General features: G+C 41.9%; 1 protein-coding gene across 1 annotated transcript in view; it reads right to left on the bottom strand.

The window, feature by feature from the left end:
• The window catches only part of TBXA2R (thromboxane A2 receptor), a 48,270-nt gene that overhangs the window by 22,135 nt on the left and 4,279 nt on the right, over window positions 1-21,856 (bottom strand). The window lies entirely within an intron of this gene.

The following is a 21,856-nucleotide window of genomic DNA, read 5'->3' on the forward strand; positions in this document are numbered from 1 at the left end:
GTTACATGGCCATCCGGAGGTCTCTTCCATCCCCAGTTTTATGATCTTAAGATCCCATGATGGGCAGCTAGATGGCACAGTGGATAGAACACTGACCCTGGAGTCTGGAGTACCTGAGTTCAAATCCAGCCTCAGACACTTAATACTTAACTAGCTGTGTGACCCTGGGCAAGTCACTTAACCCCAATTGCCTCACTAAAAAAAAAAAAAAAAAAAGATCCCATGATCTTCCCAGACACCCAGGTTCCCAAACTTGGTGTTATGCTTATTACCTCACTCTCACTTACCCTATATAATCAATCAGTTGCCAAGTCTTGTCATTTCTATCTCAACAATTTCTTTCATATATTCCCCTTTCTTTTCACCTATACAACCACCATCATAGTTTGTGTATGCTGGTAAATGTTTAACAATGGGCTTTCCACTGAACACACTTTTAAATTTAGACTCAAGTTGGCTCCACATCCCTGGTTTAGACCCTCATCACCTCATGCCTGGACTATTGGGGCAGCCTTCTAATTCTAATTAGTCTTCTTGCAACAAGTCTTTCATTCTTCCAATACATCCTCACTACTGGCAGTAAAATGAATTCTTGATTTGACCACATCTCCCCACTCCAGTTATATTGAAATACGTTATAAAAATACTACAGGGGCAACTAGGTGGCACAGTGGATAGAGCACTGGTCCTAGAATCAGGAGGACCTGGGTTCAAACCTGGCCTCAGATACTTGACACTTACTAGCTGTGTGACCCTAGGCAAGTCACTTAACCCCAATTGCCTCACCAAAAATAAACAAAAAAATTAAAATACTATGAAAAGTTCACAGATCTCAGCTTAAAAATCCCAGTGTAAGTTTAATAATAATAATAAACCCCAGTGGCTCCCTATTACCTCCAGGGTCCTCCTGACTCCAGGGCCCGTGCCCTATTCACTGCACCACCTAACTGCCCCTCTCTGTTTGGCTTTTAAAGCTCTCTCCAATCTGGCCCCTTCCTATCTTGCCATTGCCATTTGACATTGGTCCCCTCCAATCCCACTATATTGCCCTCGTGCTGGCTGTCTCAAATGCCTGGAATGCTCCTCTTCCTCAGCTCTTAGACTTCCCGGCTTCCTTCTGACTTAACTCAAGTGGCCACCTCCTGTAGGTGACCCTTCCCAGTTTTTTCAGCTGCTGGTGCATCCCCGCCAAGGTTGCCTTGTATCCACTTTGTATGTATTATATAAATACTCCTTATTTCTGTGCTGTTGTTCCCCAATACCCATCTCTCCTACCCACCCTTCCTGCTTCTTGAAGGCAGGAGCTGTTTTCACTTTTCTTGACAAAGAAGGCTGGAGGAGATCTGATGGGCATCTTGAAGTATCTAAAAGGGCTATTTTGTGGGAAGGGATTAGTCTTGTTCTGCTTGGCCCCGGAGGCCAGCACCAGGAGCAGAGGGTAGAAGTTGTAAAAGAGGCCAATTTATGTTGAATGTCAGGAAGAATTTTCTAATTAGCCCTAATTAGGGTTGTATCAAAGTAATAGTGGATTTTCCCTCTTTGGAGGTCTTCAACTAAAGGCTCAGCATTTTTTTTTTTGCTGGGTGTGTGGTAGAGGGGATTCTTTTGGGAATAATAATAACAAGAACAATAACAACAACAACAACAAACATTTACATAGCACCTACTATGTGCCAGGTACTGTGCTAAGTGTTTAACAAATATTATTTCATTTGATCCTCACAACAACTCCAGTTAGGTAGGTGCTATTATTATCCCCATTTTACACATAAGGAAACTGAAGTAAACAGAAATTAGGTGACTTGCTCAGGGTCACACAGCTACTAAGTGTTTGAGGCTGGATTTGGACTTAGGTCTTCCTGACCCAAAGCCTGGTGCTCTATCCACTTTGCCCCCTAGTATGGGTTGGGCATCTGGTCCTTTCCAGCTAGAAGATCCTGTAATTCTGTTGATTCTCTGCCTCCCCTGGACTGTGACTGCCCCCAAGGGGCAGGCTCAAGTCTATCCCTTTTGGGTCTCCTACATATAATGATGTCCCTGAAGGGAAGGCTCACATCTGCCCCTTTTCTAGCTCCTCACAGACTTTGACCTTTGAGAGGGCTTGTCCCAGGATGGAGCCTTCTTTTCCCCCATTCTCCCCTCCCTAGTGTAGCTGAATGAATGGCAGACACCTTCTTGGAAAAGATGGTAAGGCATCTTCACTTGGTAAAGCCAGTCCTAGGCCTCTGCCTGGAAGCTTGTGATGCTGGGGTAAGGTGTGGGTGGATGGGTGTGCATACATGGGCACACACACACACACACACACACACACTTTAGCTCTATGGGGGCAGGTGCAGGGACTTTTTTCTTCGCTAAGGTTTGTGGAAAGCAGATGATCTTACTTCAGTGCTCCAGAGGCTAACAAAAATCCCCCCAATAACCAGGAACTTGGTTTTTGTTCTTTCCTGTAGGGACCTCAAAGTGTTTGATCTTGTAAGTTGGGAGGCAGGGCGGGGGTGGGGCACTAGAGGGCTAGACATATATACACACATATGCACAAAAGATGGGCATGCTAACACACACACACACACACACACACTCTTGTTGGTAAATATAGAAACACACAAGACAGACAATCACCAATATATAGACATACATATTCAGGGATTTACTAGCACAAACTCGGGTGAGAGACCAGCTGGCCTGTGACTTGGTTGGGCCAGGTTGAGAACTAGCACTGGGTGTGCGTGGGCATCCCTAGCTAGTGGTTTTAAGTTCTCTGCAGGTGGTTTCAAGTTCCTGCCTCCCTACCCCTAATCATTGAGGGTGATGGGGATTACTGGGGTTCTGGAAAGAAGAAGCTCTTTGCTATAGTCTCCTTTCTTCTGCTTCTGAGTGTTTGCTGAGCATTCCCCAAGGCAGGAGTTGGGTGGAACGTCTTGGGTCCCTTCCTTCCCTTTGAATCCCTCTCCAGGGGACCTAGGAAAGACTTAGAGATACTTGGAGAACAAATGGGTCTAGTTTCATCTCTGTCCGTGGTCCTTTTCTAGTTCTCACCCTCTCTGTCTCCATTTTAGGATTATCCAATTATTAATAAAAATAAAATCCCCATGTAGACCAAGTTATTTACAGCACTTTTTGTGATAGCAAAGAACTGGAAACTGGAAGGTAGATAAATGCCCATTGATTGGGGAATAAGCAAATGATGGTACATGAATACAATGTAATATTTGTTATTTAGTGTTTTGATCACGTCTGATTCTTTGTGATCTCACTTGGGATTTTCTTGGCAAAGATACTGGAGTGGTTGGCCATTTTCTTCCCCAGCTCATTTTAGAGATGAGGAAATTGAGGCAAACAGGGTTAAATGACTTGCCCAGGGTCATACAGCTGGTAAGTGACTGAGGCCAGATTTGAACTCAGGAAGTTGAGTCTTCCTGACTCCAGACTCTGTGCTTTCTCCACTGAACCACCTAGCTGCCCTTAGTGTAATATTACTATGTTCTTAGAAATGATGAATATGATGAATACAGAGAAACACAGGAAGATTTACATGAGCAGAGGCAGAATGAAGTAAGAATAGCCAAGAAAACAATATACACAATGAAGACAACAATGTAAATGGAAACAACCACCACCACCACCACAAAACAATAAAAAATGAATGTTGTAGAATTGTAAAGGACAAGCCAGGGCCCCTAGGAAGAACACAAGAGCAGACACTTCCCCCCATGTCTTTGTAGGGGTGAGAAGTCCATTGGTCCACTGCATATACTTTCAGATTTTTTTGATATACTGATCAGTTTTGCTGAATGTTTTTCTTTAGAAAAAATACCATGTGGGATGTCTCTCTGTGAGGGAAGGGAGGAGTGGGGATGCAGTGAAATTGAGATTATGTTAAAAACAAAAGAATTACTAAAATATATATTTTTGAAAAATCCTAAGACCTTTGGGTCTCTCTGACTCTCTGGTATCATTATCTCCATGACTCTTGCTTGTTTGTTCCAGCCTGATGGGAAAAGAAATATTGTTTTCTTGGTCCCCAGATACCTCCCCACCCTTAATCTTCCTCAAAGTGCGTGAGCGAGCACAACAGGATGGGAGGAGAACAAGCAGATATTAAGCACCTAAATGCCAGGCACTGTGCTTAATACTTTACAAATATGATCTTAATTGATCCTCACAGCAGCTCTAGGGGGTAAGTGCTATTATTATTCCTATTTTACAATTGAGAAAACTAAAGCAACAAGAGGCTAAGTGAATTTCTGAGGGTCACACAGTTATGGAGTATTTGAGGCTGTTGAACTCATCTTCTTGACTCTAGGCCCTAATACTGCATCCACTGTGCCACCTAACTACCTAAGGAGTTGGGGCAGAGCTGAGTCAGTCCTGGGTCCTACACTCCCACTCCCTCTCCCTCTCCCTCTCCCTCTCCCTCTCCCTCTCCCTCTCCCTCTCCCTCTCCCTCTCCCTCTCCCTCTCCCTCTCCCTCTCCCTCTCCCTCTCCCTCTCCCTCTCCCTCTCCCTCTCCCTCTCCCTCTCCCTCTCCCTCTCCCTCTCCCCCTCCCTCTCCCTCTCCCTTTCCCTCTCCTCCTTCCTCTCCCTCTCTCTCTCTCTCTCCTCCCTCTTTCTCTCTCTCCCTCCTTCTTTCTCCTTCTCTCTGTCTCTCTCCTTCTTCTCTCTCTCCCTCTCTCTCCCCCTCCTTCTCTCTCCCTCTCACTCCTCCCTCCTCTGTCTCTCTCCCTCCTCTCTCTCCTTCTCTCTCTCTCCTCTCTCCCTCCTTCTCTCTCTTCTATCTCCCTTCTTCTGTCTCTTTCTGTCTCTCTCTCCTTCTTTCTCTTTCTGTTTCTCCTCTTTCCCTCCTCTCTCCCTCCTTCTCTCTCCTTCCTTCTCTCTCTGTCTGTCTCTATCTCTCTCTCCTTCTCTCCCTCCCCCTCTCTCTGTCTCTCTCCCTCCTTCCTTCTTTCTGTCTCTGTCTGTGTCTCTCCCCCTCCTTCTCTCTGTCTCTCTGTCTCTATCTCTCTGTTTCTCTCAATCCCCCACGCCAGCTCAGTCTCTTCCTAACCAAACTTTTCCACTCAGAGTATCAGAAATAGTCAAGGAAGTCAGAAAGCCTGAGTCTGATGTGGGCCTTGCCACCTTGGGCCAGTGTTCAGGCTTGTTTCCCCATCTCTATGATGAGGGGGTTGCATTTGTCCCGTAAGAGTCCTCCGAGGACCTGAGTTCAAATCTGGATTCAGACACTTGACACTTACTAGCTGTGTGACCCTCAGCAAGTCTCTTAACCCCAACTGCCTCACAAAAGAAAGAAAGAAAGAATCCTCCCCGAGGTACAAGGTACAAGTCTAGGATTCTGAGGCAGAAAGCAGGCCATGTAGATGCCAGAGGGGCCTCTCGGGGTGAGAGAACAGATGACCGGGACTTCTTCCAAGGAACCACACAGATCATCTGCCAGCTTGGGAACTTGGGACTCTAAGGATTCTAAAGTTCTTTGACTTTCAGCACAGTCAGTGCCAGAAGGAGTCTGGGTCCAGGGCCAGGGGATCTGGAGGAGGATGAGGTCGTGGGAAGAGAAAGGAGAAGAGGATGGATGGATGGGAGAGAGATGGTCTGCTTTCAAGGGCAGAGCCGTAACCAGCAATTCTGGGACAGAGACACAGGGACACCCCGGGGCCAAGGGGGTGGGCGAGTCACTAAGGGAGACAGGGAAGCACAGAGAGCCCAGCTGGGGCACAACTGTCCAGGTGGGTGAGGAGAAAGGCTGCCATCTGGTAGCCTCTGATTTAAACTAATTATCCTTGCTAACTCAGGCTCAGTTGTTTCTGATGAGGAAATCAATCAGTCATCAAGCACTTAGTAAACATCTCCCAGGACCCATGCCAGTTGTCTTGACTTAGGTCTTGCCACTGGACTTTGATGATTCTGGGCTGGGGACTTTGTATAATTCACACAGGTCAAGATGGCACCCCGCCCCATGTCATTGGTCCTTTTGGAGAATGGAAGATGAACAATGACAACAAACATCTATTGTACATTAGATTAAAAATAAATAAAGGTTGGGGCAGCTAGGTGGTGCAGTGGATAGAGCACCGGCCCTGGATTCAGGAGGACCTGAGTTCAAATCTGCCCTCAGACACTTAAAACTTACTAGCTGTGTGACCCTGGGCAAGTCACTTAACCCCAATTGCCTCACCAGGAAAAAAAAAAAGAAAAAAATAAATAAAGGTCCCTTTACTTAAGGAATTAACACTGAATTTCAGTGCCTACCCCACCCCCTAATTTTGGCTTTTTTGAGATAAGACCCTGGTCACCCTATTCTGTTAATAGTTCTGATGAAGGAACAGGATTCAGAAACTAGTTGGGTTTTGGGGTCAAGTGAGGGGAAGGGCCAAATGTGATCTCATTCTAGGGGTCGGAGCCAAACCGCTAATGGAAGAGACAAAAGGGGAGATGAGAAGAAGGAAAAGGCTAGGAGAGGCAGGGGGAAACAGGAGACTAGAACTGGAGAAAGGCAGAGGGGGCGGCAGTAGAGGAAGAGATGCAGAAAGGAGGACAGGCAGAAGGGAGAAACCTAGGAAGAGGAGAAAGAGGGAGGAGGCAAAGGAGAGACAAAAAGAGTGAACGAGAAGACCTAACTCAAGGAAGGGGAGACAGACAGTTGCTCAAACTAGGAATTCCGGACTCCAGAGAATGCTAGAGGAGGGAGGAGAGGAGACTGAGTGGGGCCCTGGTGGGGGAAGGGGGAAAAGTATTTTGTTTGATGATGTCTGGGGTTTAGGAAATTGACCTCCTAGCCCCTCCCGAGGAATCCAGAACAGCCTCTGGCGGATGAATCTGGGGCCCAGGCTGCTGTTGCAAAAGATGTCCTAACCTGAAAGGCTTGTCCCAGCTCTGTCTCTGTTGGCCTGGGTCACCTAGGACTTGCCTTTATTTTACCTCCTTGGGACTGGACTCTAAGTTAGAATCCTACTTTAGAATACCAAGAACTCTGGAAGCACAGAATCTTGGAATTATGGACTCCAAATTAAGAACCCTTGTGCCCCAGAAGACAGGGAAGAAGCAAGGTGCATGTATACAATATCTGGAAAGGGGCAAGAGAGGAAAGACAAGGAGTCGGGTAAACCTTGCCTTGTAGCAATCCTTCAGCAAACCTCCTCATAACAGTTGAAAGCAATCACTGTTTGCGTCAAGACTCTAGCAGGAATCTGCTAATTAGACTTCAGTGAAAGCAGATCTGGATAAGAAAAGAGAGCCTGCTATTAAAAAAAAATTAGAGACCTCCCCTGGGTCTCTAATTGAGGCTGGTCAATAGAATTAGGAACAAGAGTGGAGAGGACTGGGATTCTTCCTCAGATACTTACTAGCTGTGGAACCCATGGAAAATCATTCTTGACCTTTCTGTGTGGGGGCCATCTCCAGTCATCCTGATCTATATCTTGCCACTGGACCCATTTGGCTCCAGAGGAGAGAGTGAGGCTGGTGACTTTGCACAGCCCCTGGCCACTTAAATCCAATTTACTGCAAGTCATGACATCACCTCCCCATGTCATGGTCCTCTTTGAGAACAAAGGACAAACAACAATCTTCATCTATAAAATGGGGATAATAATAGTAATCGACCTCACAGGGAGGATCAAATACAAAGTACACTGCAGGAGCAGCTAGGTGGCGCAGTGGATAGAGCACTGGCCCTGGAGTCAGGAGTACCTGGGTTCAAATCCAGCCTTAGACACTTAACACTTACTAGCTGTGTGATCCTGGGCAAGTCACTTAACCCCAATTGCCTCACTTAAAAAACCAAAAAAACCCACCAAACAAACAAAGTACACTGCAAACCTTAAGGCACAATATAAATGTTAGCTATTAATATGAAAGAATAATTCTTTTTTTTGGCTGGGCAATGAGGATTAAGTGACTTGCCCAAGGTCACACAGCTAGTAAGTGAAAGAATAGTTCTTGATGGTTGGTGACCCTATGCTATCATGAACAATTGGGAAATAAGATATTTTCCTGGGTGTTGTATTATGGATAGGACAAAAAGTTTCTTGGGAACCATCAAATCTTTTTTTGGGGGGGGGCAGGGCAATGAGGGTTAAGTGACTTGCCCAGGGTCACACAGCTAGTAAGTGTCAAGTGTCTGAGGCTGAATTTGAACTCAGGTCCTTCTGAATCCAGGGCCAGTGCTTTGTCCACTGTGTCACCTAGCTGCCCTGGGACCCATCAAATCTAAAACCTGTACCCATTTATGGTAATTTACCTGGGGACATATGATATCACCAAAAAGAACCTCAAAATTATCACCAGAGTCTTGGGCAAGAAACTAAAGACCTTAGGGTTACGGCTGGTATTTTTGTCACTGCTAAAGGTAGAGGCTGCTAAAACAAAAAGATATGGGAAGCTGGTGAAGGACAGACATCTGAGAATAAGATCTGGATTTAAGATACAGGAATGAGAGGCCAAGGATGGAGTACATCTAATGATGGCTGGATTATTGCTGATCTGATCCAAAAGGATTTAAACTGAAAATGGAGGAAGAAGAGATGGAACTACTTACATATATCTGTGGAGCAAGAGAGCATGGAAAGCATGATAAAATAAGAATAACAGAACAGAGGCCAATTTTATAGATGATAATGTCCTCCATGACCTCAGATGTCTATACACAAAATGGAGGAGTTTGAATAATAAGGTGAACCAGGGATTTTAACTCAAGGAGGTGGATGCAAACTTATGTTTTAGTGATATTAGGTAGTATGTGACTCCATGCCTTGAATGTGGTAACATGAATATATTTTATTAAAAAGAAATAAATCCGGGTTTCAACAAGGGATTTGACCAATCCATGATACCCTTGTGGACAGGCTGAAGAAATGTGAATTGGGTAATAGTATAGTTTGGAGAGATTCGTTATTCACTGAATAACTGGACTCAAAGAGTAGGGATGAGTTGGTTAATATCAACCTTGATAGAGGTTTCCAGATGAGTGTTCCAGGAATCTGTCCTTGTCCTATTCTGTTTATCACTTTTATCAATAACTTAGATGAATACACAGATGGCATACTTATCACATTTGTGGATTGCACAAAAGAAAAATTTTGGATATTGGAAAATCTTATATGATCTGAACATAGGCATAGAAGAGCTCTTGTTTTTTTGGTTTTTGTCCTTACATCTCTCAGTTGATCATGTCACTAAAGATGTATACTGTAGAAAATTGTATCTGACAGTATCAACAACATTATGTGTTGATCAACTGTGATAGACTTGATTCTTCTCAGTAATACAATGGTCCAAGATAGTTCCAAAGGACTCATGATGGAAAATATTCTCCAAATCCAGAAAAAAAGAACTGTGGAATCTCAATGCAGATCGAATCATAGTATTTCTATTGGGGGGGGGGTTGTTGTTGTTTTTCTTTTTTGAGGTCTTTTCTTTTTGCTCTTATTCTTCTCTTATAACATGACTAATGCAGAAATATGTTTGATGTGATTGTACATATATAACCTATATCAGATTACTTGCTGTCTTGGGGAGGGAAGAGGGAGGGGAGGGAGGGAGAAAAATTTGAAACTAGAAATCTTATAAAAACAAATGTTGAAAACTATCTCTAAATGTAACTGAAAAATAATAAAATATTTACATGAAAAAAAGAAAATTGTATCTGACAGCCTATCTGGCTCTTTAATCAAGAATACCCTTCCTGTGTGTGTAGACCACTCTCATAAAGATTTTATAGATGAGAAAGTAGGTTGGTAACATCAAAGAAAAATAATAATTCTGTACTATATTCTATGTTTTAGGCACAAGCTTGTCAGAAACAATTTCTTATTAATTTAATGTTATTCTCTATCCAAGCATTTCTTATTCAGAGATAGAAATGTATAAACTGGCATAGTCTCTATCATGCCCTTGGACATTTCTCTTCCCCAAGACAATTTGAGGTAACACATAGAAATGTTGGACATGAAAATGGTAACAATATGTTAAATTTTTGAGTTAACATTTTAGAGCAATAGTGAATTAAAAAATCATTTAATTGTTAGTACTAATCAATTCCCTCCTTGACCATTCCTCTTTTTAAAATTTTTTTTATTTAAAAAAATTTTTTTAGTGAGGCAATTGGGGTTCAGTGACTTGCCCAGGGTCACACAGCCAGTAAGTGTTAAGTGTCTGAGGCTGGATTTGAACTCAAGTCCTCCTGACTCCAGGGCCAGTGCTTTATCCACTGCACCATCTAGCTGCCCTGACCATTCCTCTTAAGGATGAAAAGACATCTTCTTTAATATAGTGATCCTTTTTATATGGATAAGCCATTGCTCTTAAGAGGGTTATAGCCCAATCATTTCAGGAGGTGGAAACTCAATGATCTTAAGTAGACAGACTTAGGTATTCCTTCTTCTATCCTAGTCTTGATTCTTAACTTCTTACACATTTTCTTAAGAAGGAAAAGTCTGATAAGAACTTTGAACTACAGCTATACTTATTTCTTAATAGTTCTCAGTTGAACTAAAAAGGAAGCTTTTAATATGTTTCCATAAGGGTGACTAATGCCTTATTCCTGTCATTTTGGGTGGTACTACTGTTTATGACCTTTAAAATTTTTTATTATCTTGAACATAAATCCCAGTGACTTCTGGCTAAGATGACAGTAAAGCTTAGGGGAGTCCAAAGCCCACAGAAACAATCAAGTAAAACTCTGAAAATGCACCAAAAAGGATAGTAAGAAAGAAAATGAAAGAGAAATGTCTATAAGCTCCTCCATCCACTCAAGGGTTGAACAAGAATTTTTTTTTAGTGGACAAAAATATAAGGCATTGACATAGCAAAAGCTACTGACTTGAAAAATACATCAAAGAGAAATAATTTAAGAATCACTGAACTACTTGAAAGCTATGACCAAAAAAAAAGAGCCTAGACATTATATTTCAAGAAATCATAAAATAAACTACTCAGATCTCTTAGAACCTGGGGGAGACATGAAAAAAGAAAGAATTCATTGGCCCTCCTGAAAAAAAACACAAAACCTCTCAAGATTAAAATGCCAAGGAACATTATAGCCAAAATCCAGTTTCCAAGTCGAAGAAAAAATACCGTTAGCAGTCAGGAAGAAAGAATTCATAGTCAAGATCACACATGATTTAGCAGCTACTACCATAAAGGAGTGTAAAGAGCTTTGAATATGATATTCCAGAAGGGAAAAGATATAGACTTGAAACGAAGAATAACATCTAGCAAAATTAAATATGATTCTATTGAGGGGGGGGGAGGAAATTAATTAAACAGAGGACTCCCTAGTATTCCTGATGAAAATATCAGAGTTACAGAGAAAATTTGAAGTGTAAACACAGGAGTCAAGACAAACACAAAAAAGTAAACATGTGTAAACATCAATAGACTGTTTACATTATAATATGGGGAGCTGATACATAAGTCCCCTCTTAACTCTATCATCATTGGGAGTCATAGAAAGCTTGATAGTGGTTCTATCTTGATCATCTTAAAAATAATAGAAATGGGGTAAGAGGAATAACCTGGAACAGGGGAGGGGAAGGAAGAAAAGGTTAGGGAAAATTAATTCTCACTTAATTGGGGTTCACAAGTAGAAGTTTATATAAAGAAGGAAGGGGTAGGGGAGTGGGTAACACTTGAACCTCACTTTCATTTAAACTAGTCAAAGGAGGAAAGAATTAATAAAACACATAGTTCAGTACAGAAATACATTTTACTAAACAGGGAAATAGGAAGGAAAGCTGAAAAGGGAGAAGAAGGAATACCAGGGAGGGTGGATTAAGAGAAGGATGAGTCGTGAGCAGAAGAAACTCTAAAGAGGATGTACCAAAATATTTAGAGCAACTTTTTTTTTTTTTTGGTGGTGGCAAAGAATTGGAAACTGAAGGAGTGCCTATCAATTAAGAATGGCTAAAAAAGTTATGGTATATAAGTGTGATGGAATATTATTGTGCTGTAAGAAATAATGAAGAGGATAAGTTCAGAGAAACCTGGGAAGACTTATAAGAACTGATGCAGAATGAAATAAACAGAACCAGGAGAACAATTTATATAATGACAATATCATTAAGACAAACAACTTTGAAAGCCTTAGGAACTCTGATTAGCATAATGACCAACTATAATTCTGGAGGATTCATGATAAAAAATGCTGCCCACCTCCTGATAGAAAAAGGAAGGATTCAGAGTATATAACTAGACTTTTTTTGGACCTGGCTAATGTCAATTACTTAATTGTACATGCTTTGTAACAGGTTTTGTTTTTTCTCAATTTTTTCTCAATTGTTTTTCTCAGTTGGGAAAGGGGTAGGATGGAAGAAAGAAAAGGAAGATTTTTGCTGATTAAAAAATAAGTTTCAATGAAAAATAAAACTATAGGCCAATATGCTAGTGACTATAGACATAAAAATATTAAATAAAAGTTTAATGAAAAGGAGACAACATATTTAAAAGATTACATGGTAGAACTAAGGTAGATCTGTGACAGAAATATGGAGTTGATTCAATATTAGGAAAATTATAAATAAAATAGACAATGTTAATAAGAATACCAATAAAATCATGATTACTTCAATAGATACTGAAAATTTTTTTGATAAATTTAAAACTTATTCCTGTTTTTTTTTTAAAAAAACTTTACTAAACCATAGGAATAAATGTACCTTTTTTAAATAATATCTTTCTAAAACCAAGAGGCAACATTATATATAATAGAGAAAGGCTAGAGGTCTTTCCAATACAATCAAGGGTAAAACAAAGATGTCCATTATCACCATTATTATTTCACAGAGTTTTAGAAATGTTTACTATAGCAATAAGACAAGAAAAATAAAATGAGGGACTAAATATACAGAAAGAAGAAACAAAATTACCACTTTTTTTTTTTTGCAGATGATATGATGGTTTATCTAGTAAACCCAAAGAGTCAACTAAAATCAGTTAAAGCCATAACTTTAGTAAAGTTGCAAATTATAAAATAAACCCACATAACTCATCAACATTTTACTAATATATTACCAACAAAAGCCAGCAGGAAAAGATAGAGAAAATCCATTAAAATAATTACAGAGGGGGCAGCTAGGTGGAGCAGTAGAGAGCACCGGTCCTGGATTCAGGAGAACCTGAGTTCAAATTTGACTTCAGACACTTGACACTGACTAGTTGTGTGACCCTGGGCAAGTCACTTAACCCTCATTGCTGCACAAAAAACAAAAAACAAACAAAACCTACAGAATGTATAAAACATCTGGAAGTCTATCTATGAAGACACATACAGGGACTATGTGTACTTTTTGAAAAACAAACAGTTTTTACAGAAATAAAGATAGGCCAAATCAGAGATGAGTAATCATGTACATATCCTATCAATAGGATAAACATCACAGTACTACCTCAGTTAACTTGCTTATTGAGTGCTATACCAATCAAATCACTAAAGAATTGCTTTAGAATGATAGAAAAAATAATAATGAACAAAAGGCAAAAAATCTCATGGCAAATAATGAAAAAGTAGGAAGGGGGACAGATCTCAAACAATACTACTGAAGTAGTAATCATCAAAGTTTTTCTGTTTTTTGTTTTTTTCCCAGGGCAATGAGGGTTAAGTGACGTGCCCAAGGTCACACAGCTAGTAAGTGTCAAGTGTCTGAGTCCATAAGTTATTTGATACTAAAACAAAATGAGGCTGATCGATGAAATAGATTAAGTATAAGACATATGGAAACAAATGAGCAATGAACATATCAACATTGTGTTTGATAAACCTAAGGATTCCAACTACTAGAATTAGCATTCACCATTTGACAAAGCTGCTCAGAAACTGGGAAGCTATCTTACATAATATACTAAGATAAACACAATATACTAAGATAAACTCCAAAAAGATACCTGACCTAGTTATAAAAGGTCATAGAAATAAGGAAAGAATACCTTTTATGCTTATGGTTAGGTAAAGGGTTTGTGACCAAACAAGAGATAGAGAAGAACACAGAAGATAAAAAAGAACAGTTTTGATGACATATAATTTAAAAGGTTTTTTTTTCCAGAAATAAAACCAATGCTCTTAAAATTAGAAGCTAGATGGTGCAGTGGATAGAGCACTGGCCCTGGAGTCAGGAGTACCTGAGTTCAAATCCGGCCTCAGACACTTAACACTTACTAGCTGTGTGACCCTGGGCAAGTCACTTAACCCCAATTGCCTCACTAAAAAAAAAACAAAAAACAAAAAACAAATGAGGTAAAATTAGAAGGGAAATAACTATCTGGGGTGGAGTGGAGTGGGGGGGGGGGAGGAATCTTTGCAGCAAGTTTCTCTGATAAAGGCCTCATATCCAACATATATAACGAGCTGATTGAGAGTGAGGCTGACAACTTTGTGCAGCTCTGCCTCACTTAAATCCAATTCACCCGCAAGTCAAAACATCACCCTCTTGTCATTGGTCTTTGAGAACGAGTGAACAAATAACAACAGCCTACTACTCATTTCCTGGCAGAGAGCTGGTAGACTCAAGGAACAAGATGACACATACATTTTTTATTTATTATTTATTTTTTGGTGAGGCAATTGGGGTTAAGTGACTTGCCCAGGGTCACACAGCTAGTAAGTGTCAAGTGTCTGAGGTCGGATTTGAACTCAGGTCCTCCTGAATCCAGGGCCAGTGCTCTATCTACTGAGCCACCTAGCTGTCCCAAGACATACATTTTCTAACAGGACCTGTGCGGAAATTTGTTTTGCTTGAGTATGTATAATTATTTAAAAGTTTTTTCCCCTCCAGTTTGGTTGAGGGACTTGGGAGGAATAGGGAAATTAGTGATAGGTGTGTGAAAGAAAGACAGAAAAAAGGAAGGAAAGGAAGGAAGGAAGGAAGAAGGAAGGGTCATTGAAGCATTTTTTAAAATGCAAAGAAGAGAGCAGAAGAAAGGCCAAACGGAAACAGAGAAGCAGGATTGTTTTGTTACATGCTGAATTTATTACTGGCTCAAAAGGAAAAGCAAGTTGTACATTGTAATGATTTACAGATTCGTGTGCGATCTTCTTCTGATCTACTGTACATGGAAATGCTCATTTTATATGGTCTTTATATGATCTCTGTGTGTTTAAGTTTGTGTTGTCTCCAGTGGGGATTTCTTCTGTATTTATTTAGTCGAGTGCAGCCTCCTTCTGTCTTCATTTTCTTATAGTGGAGTCACATGCCAAGCTTTTTGCCTGCTATTGTGTAAAATGATATGATTTCTCATTTTTCATTATCCTCCTTCACAATGTTTGGTGAAGGAGTTTTTATTATGATCTGGTGTTGTCCTTGGTGTTTGGGTCTCCAAGACAGCAGCTGGAGAAATCTCTGGGCTCATTTGAACTCTTCATTGTGGCAACTGTTTTACATCGGTTAAACTTCTCTAATGAATATTGAATATTGAAAAATGATGAATATCGGTAGAGTTTTTTACTTTTGTCTATTTCCTATTTTTTTTAGCTTGTATAAATATGGTGCATTGGAAATATTGGAATTTCAAGCACTATTTTCTTCGCTTCATTGTTCTTTCTTCTAATTTGCCTTGAATTTTGGCTTTTTAAGAAAAAACAACCAGATAATAACCTGGCTACATATAGACAATTAATTAGAAATTACTCTGGTATTAATGAATAAAACTCTCCTGTCTCTTAAGATAAAACCACTTTTACTTTTTGTGGCGTTACCCGAGTCTCACTATGTTCTATGCCTTTTGAATTTTTCTTTTCTTTTCTTGTTTGTTTTTGCAGGGCAATGAGGGTTAAGTGACTTGCCCAGGGTCACACAGCTAGTAAGTGTCAAGTGTCTGAGGCCGGATTTGAACTCAGGTTCTCCTGAATCCAGGGCCGGTGCTCTATCTACTGTACCACCTAGCTGCCCCTCTGACCATCTTTTTTTTTTTTTTTTTGGTGGGGCAATGAGGGTTAAGTGACTTGCCCAAGGTCACTGACCATCTTTTCCAATATATTTTTACCTTTTCACTCTACTGAAGTTATGGCATATCCAAGTATGTGTTGACTTGGTTTGGAGGGTCTTGTCTGCTTCCTTGTGGAGCTTCTTTCCTTTTTTCTCTTTTACATCAGTTGGCGGTAAAATCAAGGGTCATTCAAGGTAGACTCTTTTCATCAGAAGCCCTGTGATTCAGGATGACCCAATAGTTCACGAAAGGCTGTTTCTCATTTTTCCTAGGGTCCATGTTGAAACCAACTTTGGTGAGCTCTTTATTTGCCTCCTCTGAAGGGAGTTTGAGAGCCATCTTTCCAATTCTCCACACAGCATAGTGGGTAGAGGGCCAAACTTGGCATCAGTAAGACTTTGGCTCACCTCCAGCCTCAGACACAATAGTTGTGTAACCCTGGGCAATCCTTAGTCTCTTTATCTGTAAAATGGGGATAATAAAAGTACCTACTTTACTGGGTTGTTCTATGGACCAAATGAGGTCATGTGTGCAAAGCCCTTTGCAAGCCTTGCAGCCGATATATAAATTTCAGCTATTTTTAAAAATTTATTTTTTTCAGCAATTATTTTTAGCTACAATGTCTTTAAGTATTCTAGTTTCATTTATAACCAGCAGCTGTCGAAGACGTGGTTTAGGTTGACAAAATATTAGGAGACCCCCTGTTTTCCAGAGCTAAGGCCCAGAGGGCAAGCTGTGTTCTGAGCTTGGCAGGACAACAATCCTTTGGGATCATCGTCTGGATGATCTCATCTTCTGACAAAATCACATAATTCATCAGGTGTTCTCTGAGCTGGACAAGTACTGGGCAAACTGGAAAAGTCCTGCAATGAATCAAACATCACATTCTTGCTGTTAGCCCTCACTGTCAGAGCTATAGTTCACTGGGTAGCCACTAGTATAACTATTAAGATCTCTCCACACTGCCTTGGGCCTCCCCATTAGGGGTGGGGTCCCAGCACATGTGTCCTTGCTTGCAAGCAATTTTCTTCATTTTGAAAATGAAACTTCTATTTGATTACTGACTCTCCTGTCTCTAGCCTGCTCAGTTTCTGCTCCAGCCATTCACGGGTTAGAGGCCAGTTCTGCCCACTTGACAAGGTCTTCCAGTAGCAGCTCAACTGGTCGGCTGTTGGTCAAAGACGTCAGATCTTCTGTGTCAACAATCAGTAAATAGACTAAAACCAGAGATTTTTAGCAACCTTTGTCCCCTTTTCCCCAACTCTGCCATCATTACCATGTGTGAGAAAATTATTAATAGGGGTTTTGGGACTTCCAGGGGCCACCCTGCTGAGAGAGCCTGGCTGATCTTTTTTTTTTAAGGTCAGCCCAGAGTCAGGAAGTTACCTCACAAAGCCTTGTTCCGGCCAGAGGATCTGAACTCTGACCTCAACACGTTCTATTCATGGACTGCCTTCAAGTCATGTCGATCAATGGACTTGAATGTTCCCAGCTAATTAGCTTGGAGCAGTGTGGAGGGACCACCTGTCTTCCAGACCACAGGGAGCTTCCACTGTCAGAGGCACAGGAACTTCCTCTTTTTGGCCTGAGACTTGTAGGTGAAAGTGGCTTTTTCTCCTCTCTCTCCCATAGATCCTAGCTAGGCTTTCCTATCTTTCAGAGGCACATGTTCTTTCTTTCTTTCTTTCTTTCTTTCTTTCTTTCTTTCTTTCTTTCTTTCTTTCTTTCTTTCTTTCTTTCTTTCTTTCTTTCTTTCTTTCTTTCTTTCTTTCTTTCTTTCTTTCTTTCTTTCTTTTTTTTTTTTGCGGGGCAATGGGGGTTAAGTGACTTGCCCAGGGTCACACAGCTAGTAAGTGTCAAGTGACTGAGGCCGGATTTGAACTCAGGTATTCCTGAATCCAGGGCCAGTGGTTTATCCACTATGCCACCTAGCTGCCCCCTACATGTTCTTTCTTTACTAATATCTAATATATTTTAATAAATGTTTAATGCTCAAAACTGGTGCAGTAGCCTCTAATTTCTAAGTAACAAATATATTAGAAACCCCAGCTAATTTTCCCTACACTTGGGACAGAAATAGGTGACCACCCCACACATTTAGTTTTACTCATCACACATGGAAATACGAGGGGACTACAAGGCACCGAGAACCATTTTGTATTTTCTCTGTTTCATGGGTGTCTATAGTCAAATAGCTTATCATCTTAAGTAGCCAGCTGCTGGGCTTGTGTTTCTTTGCATTTAACTGGACTTCTTCTAGCTTCAACTTTGGGCTATATCTAAAGCAACAGAACAAGGGAAGGGGAAGTTCCCTGGTTCTCTGCCCTGGTCAGACCCCATCTGGAGCAGCAGGTCCAGTTTCCAGTACCACATTTAAGAAGGGCCATCTAGGGCAGCTAGGTGGTGCAGTGGACAGAGCACCGGCCCTGGATTCAGGAGTACCTGAGTTCGAATGCGGCCTTAGACACTTAACACTTACTAGCTGTGTGACCCTGGGCAAGTCACTTAACCCCAATTGCCCAGAGGACAGTGACTGGAATGGAGAAGGGACCTAGAAACCATATCTTAGGAAGACCTTTGAAGGAACTAGGAATATTTAGCTTGGAGAAGACAAAACTTAGTCTCCACATGACTGTTCTCTTCAATTCTCTGCTAATTGAAAGATGGACATGTTCTGCCTGGTACCTGGGGGAATAATTAGGCCCAACAGAGGTAGAGTTGAAAAGAGGCAGTTTTCATTTCCACAGATGGAAGAACTTCCTAATAGCTAATAGTGTCTCAAGGTACAATGGGCCCATTTCATGAGGTAATGAAATTCCTGTCAGTGGTTCTTGGCATCTGAGAACTTCAAATTGGACAACTGTATTTCAATATAACTGGTTTCCTCTCTAATCCCATGTATTTTATTTTATACTTTAAGAACATTATTCGAGAAGGGGTCTCTCAGCTTCACCAGGCTGATTGCCAAAGGGGTCCAGGACACGGAAAAGGGTTAAGGACCCATGCTATGCGTCTTTAGGTGTAGGCTGAATGACTACTTGGTGCTGAGGTTGTGGGCCAGTGACAGAATGGGGGAGATGTGAGCTAACCTCATCTCTGGCTGCATTTAAATTTCTTGCCTCTGGCTTTTATTTCCCTGAATTCTTCTAACTGCCTTGGGAACTGTTGTTTGTTTTTTTTTTAAACCAGGGACTATTTTTATGAGGTTTTATTAAATGGATTATTTGTTTGAGTGCTACTGAACCACAGATGGGTACAGGAGGCTGTGGAAAGGATTCTCACTCAGGTAGGAGTTTGGGCCAGTGGTCCTCTAAACTCTCCAGCTAGCTCTGGGATTCTGGGATTCCAGAACCATGAACTCACCGAGGCACTATTCTCTGGGGGAAGGAGTTGGAACAAGGAGTCACCGTCTGAGATGGGGTGGGGAGACTATAATGAGAATGCCAAGAACTAGAAGAGAGGGACAGCTAAAAGGGGAGTTAGAACTCAGTGGGCTGGGGCAGATGGAGGAGAGTGTGGGCCAGGAGCCCCTGATGCTGGAGTCTGCTTTGGAGAATGAGACTTTCCTTTTTATAAGGCCAGGGAATTTTCCTCCTATCCAAGTCCCACCAATATGGGAGCCGCAGTCAACCTTATTGGCAATGCACCCTGGGGCCTTTCCTCCAACTTACCATCCACCCCCACCTGTCCACCTCCCACCACTACAGGTTTGCAACAGGCAGAAGGGCTTCAGATCCCATTTTTTTTTTTTTTTTTTAGTGAGGCAATTGGGGTTAAGTGACTTGCCCAGGGTCACACAGCTAGTAAGTGTCAAGTGTCTGAGGCTGGATTTGAACTCAGGTACTCCTGACTCCAGGGCCAGTGCTCTATTCACTGCACCACCTAGCTGCCCCCCAGATCCCATCTTTTTAACTGGTCCCCCATCTGGAACATTCTCCTTCACTCAGTAGACAGAACCTCTTCTCTCTCAGAGGAAGTCTTCCCTTGTGGCTTCAGATTGTTTTCCTCCTCTTTCCCCACTCTGAGCACCTGTGGGTCTTACCTTACAATTGGAATTGGATTTCCCAGTTGATTTTATATCGGCCTAGATCAATCTCAAGTTCAACTTTCTGTGTGATCTTAGGCAGATCACTTCCTTTCTCTGGGTCTCAGTTTTGCTACAGATTGGGAGTGATGGTGGTGGTGGTGGTGGTGGTAGTGGTATTGAACTAGATTATCTCCTAAGGTTTTGTCTAGCTATCACATTCTGTGTTTTAAGGTTCTTCCTATCTCTGCCATTATCTTTTCTAAGGCCCCTCCCACATCTGCCATTCTTTGTTTTAAGGTTGCTCTTAGCTCTGATATCCTCCCGTGTTCTAAAGGCCCTCTCAGCTCTGACATACCTTATCCTAAGGCCCTCCCCAGCTCTGACATTCTGTGTTCTAAGGGCTCTCCCAGCCCTGACATTTTTATCTTTTAAGACCCTGCTCAACTTTAATCTTTTATGGTTCTAAACTCTGGGTGTGAATTTTATCTATCATCTCTCTGTGGCCTCTCACTCAGGGTCCAACAAAAGGACCAGGGTCTAATTAGAAGTGCTAATCTCTGACTGACTCTTCAAATTAGATAACATGTAGAGTGCTTGGTAAACTTTAAAGCAATATATACATGCTACATATTGTTGTTGTTGCTTATTCTCCAATGCCTGCCTTCTTCCTTTGTTACCTCTGTGACTATGGGAAAGTTCCTTCACCTCCTGAGCCTCAGTTTCCTCTTCTGTAAAATGAGAGCGTTGGACTAGAAGGCTACAAAGACTTTGGGTTCCTGTCAGCATCCCTCAGGAGCAGGACCGGTGGCCCTTGTGATTCACGGATTGATGATGGGAATCCTATTTCCCTGTCCCTGCTGCCAGCCACACCTCACACCTTGGGGGCTTCCTTTGTTCTCTTCCTGTTCGTAAAGCAGGTAGCCTGTTTCTAGGTACCCCACACCTGTGTGTATCCATGTGCATGCCTATGTATATTGGACACAGCTATACACATGTGTGCATGTACAAACACGTACACGCCCAATTACTTCCCTAGTGTATTTCCCTTCTATGGAACAACATACTATATGTGTGGCATAAAGCACAAAATAATAACAACTGAACCATATGGACCACCTAAAAGTTTGTTCCCTGAGCTCATCTATGCTCATCTTACTGGTGCTGCTGTTTCTCCTAAGATCCCAAACATTTACACATCCAACTGCTCCCCCACCCTCCATCCCTGCACACACACTCAACAGGAATGCAGAGTGATGGATGGTGTGAACTTGCCTGTGAAAATGAAGAACCACAAAAGGGTCTCATTGACATTTAGCCACAGGCAATAAACAAGTGACGCAGGAGGCAACGGCATTTGGTGATACACAAACACAAACCGTCACACAGATCTACAGCTGTAGCCACATCACATAGTCACACATTTCACAGGTATACCTAATGTGCATTCTGCCCAGTCATCCATCTCACACAGGTATCATCCCAGTGCAATCCCACAAATCACACACATGTACAATTGTGCATCATGCAATTGTTCACAGTCACACCCATCCCACATATGGTTCCAATCAGGCTTTGTATTAAGCCAGGGCAGCTGGTCTCTATTTCCCCAAGAGGGTTCAAATCAGCCCAACCCAGGCCTGTTTCTGGGGCAGCCTAGGAGGACAGAAGTGATGGGGGGGTACCTCCACAGGCCACTGACCAAGGCTATCCCCCATCTCCTTCCTTCCCCATCTCACAGTCACTAGATTGATTTTCCCCACGACCTCTCCTATCTCTTCCATAAAAGGCTAAACTAGGGGCCAGACGTGTTGGTGCGAGTGGCACTGGTGGGATCCTGCTGGGAACAGCTGTGTTCCCTTTCCAACCACTTCCAGCCCAGCCGGCCCGGAGCCCCTACTCCTGCCTGCACTGGAAGTG

This window comes from Dromiciops gliroides, chromosome 1 (assembly GCF_019393635.1).
Source record: "Dromiciops gliroides isolate mDroGli1 chromosome 1, mDroGli1.pri, whole genome shotgun sequence".
NCBI classification, from domain to species: Eukaryota; Metazoa; Chordata; class Mammalia; order Microbiotheria; family Microbiotheriidae; genus Dromiciops; species Dromiciops gliroides.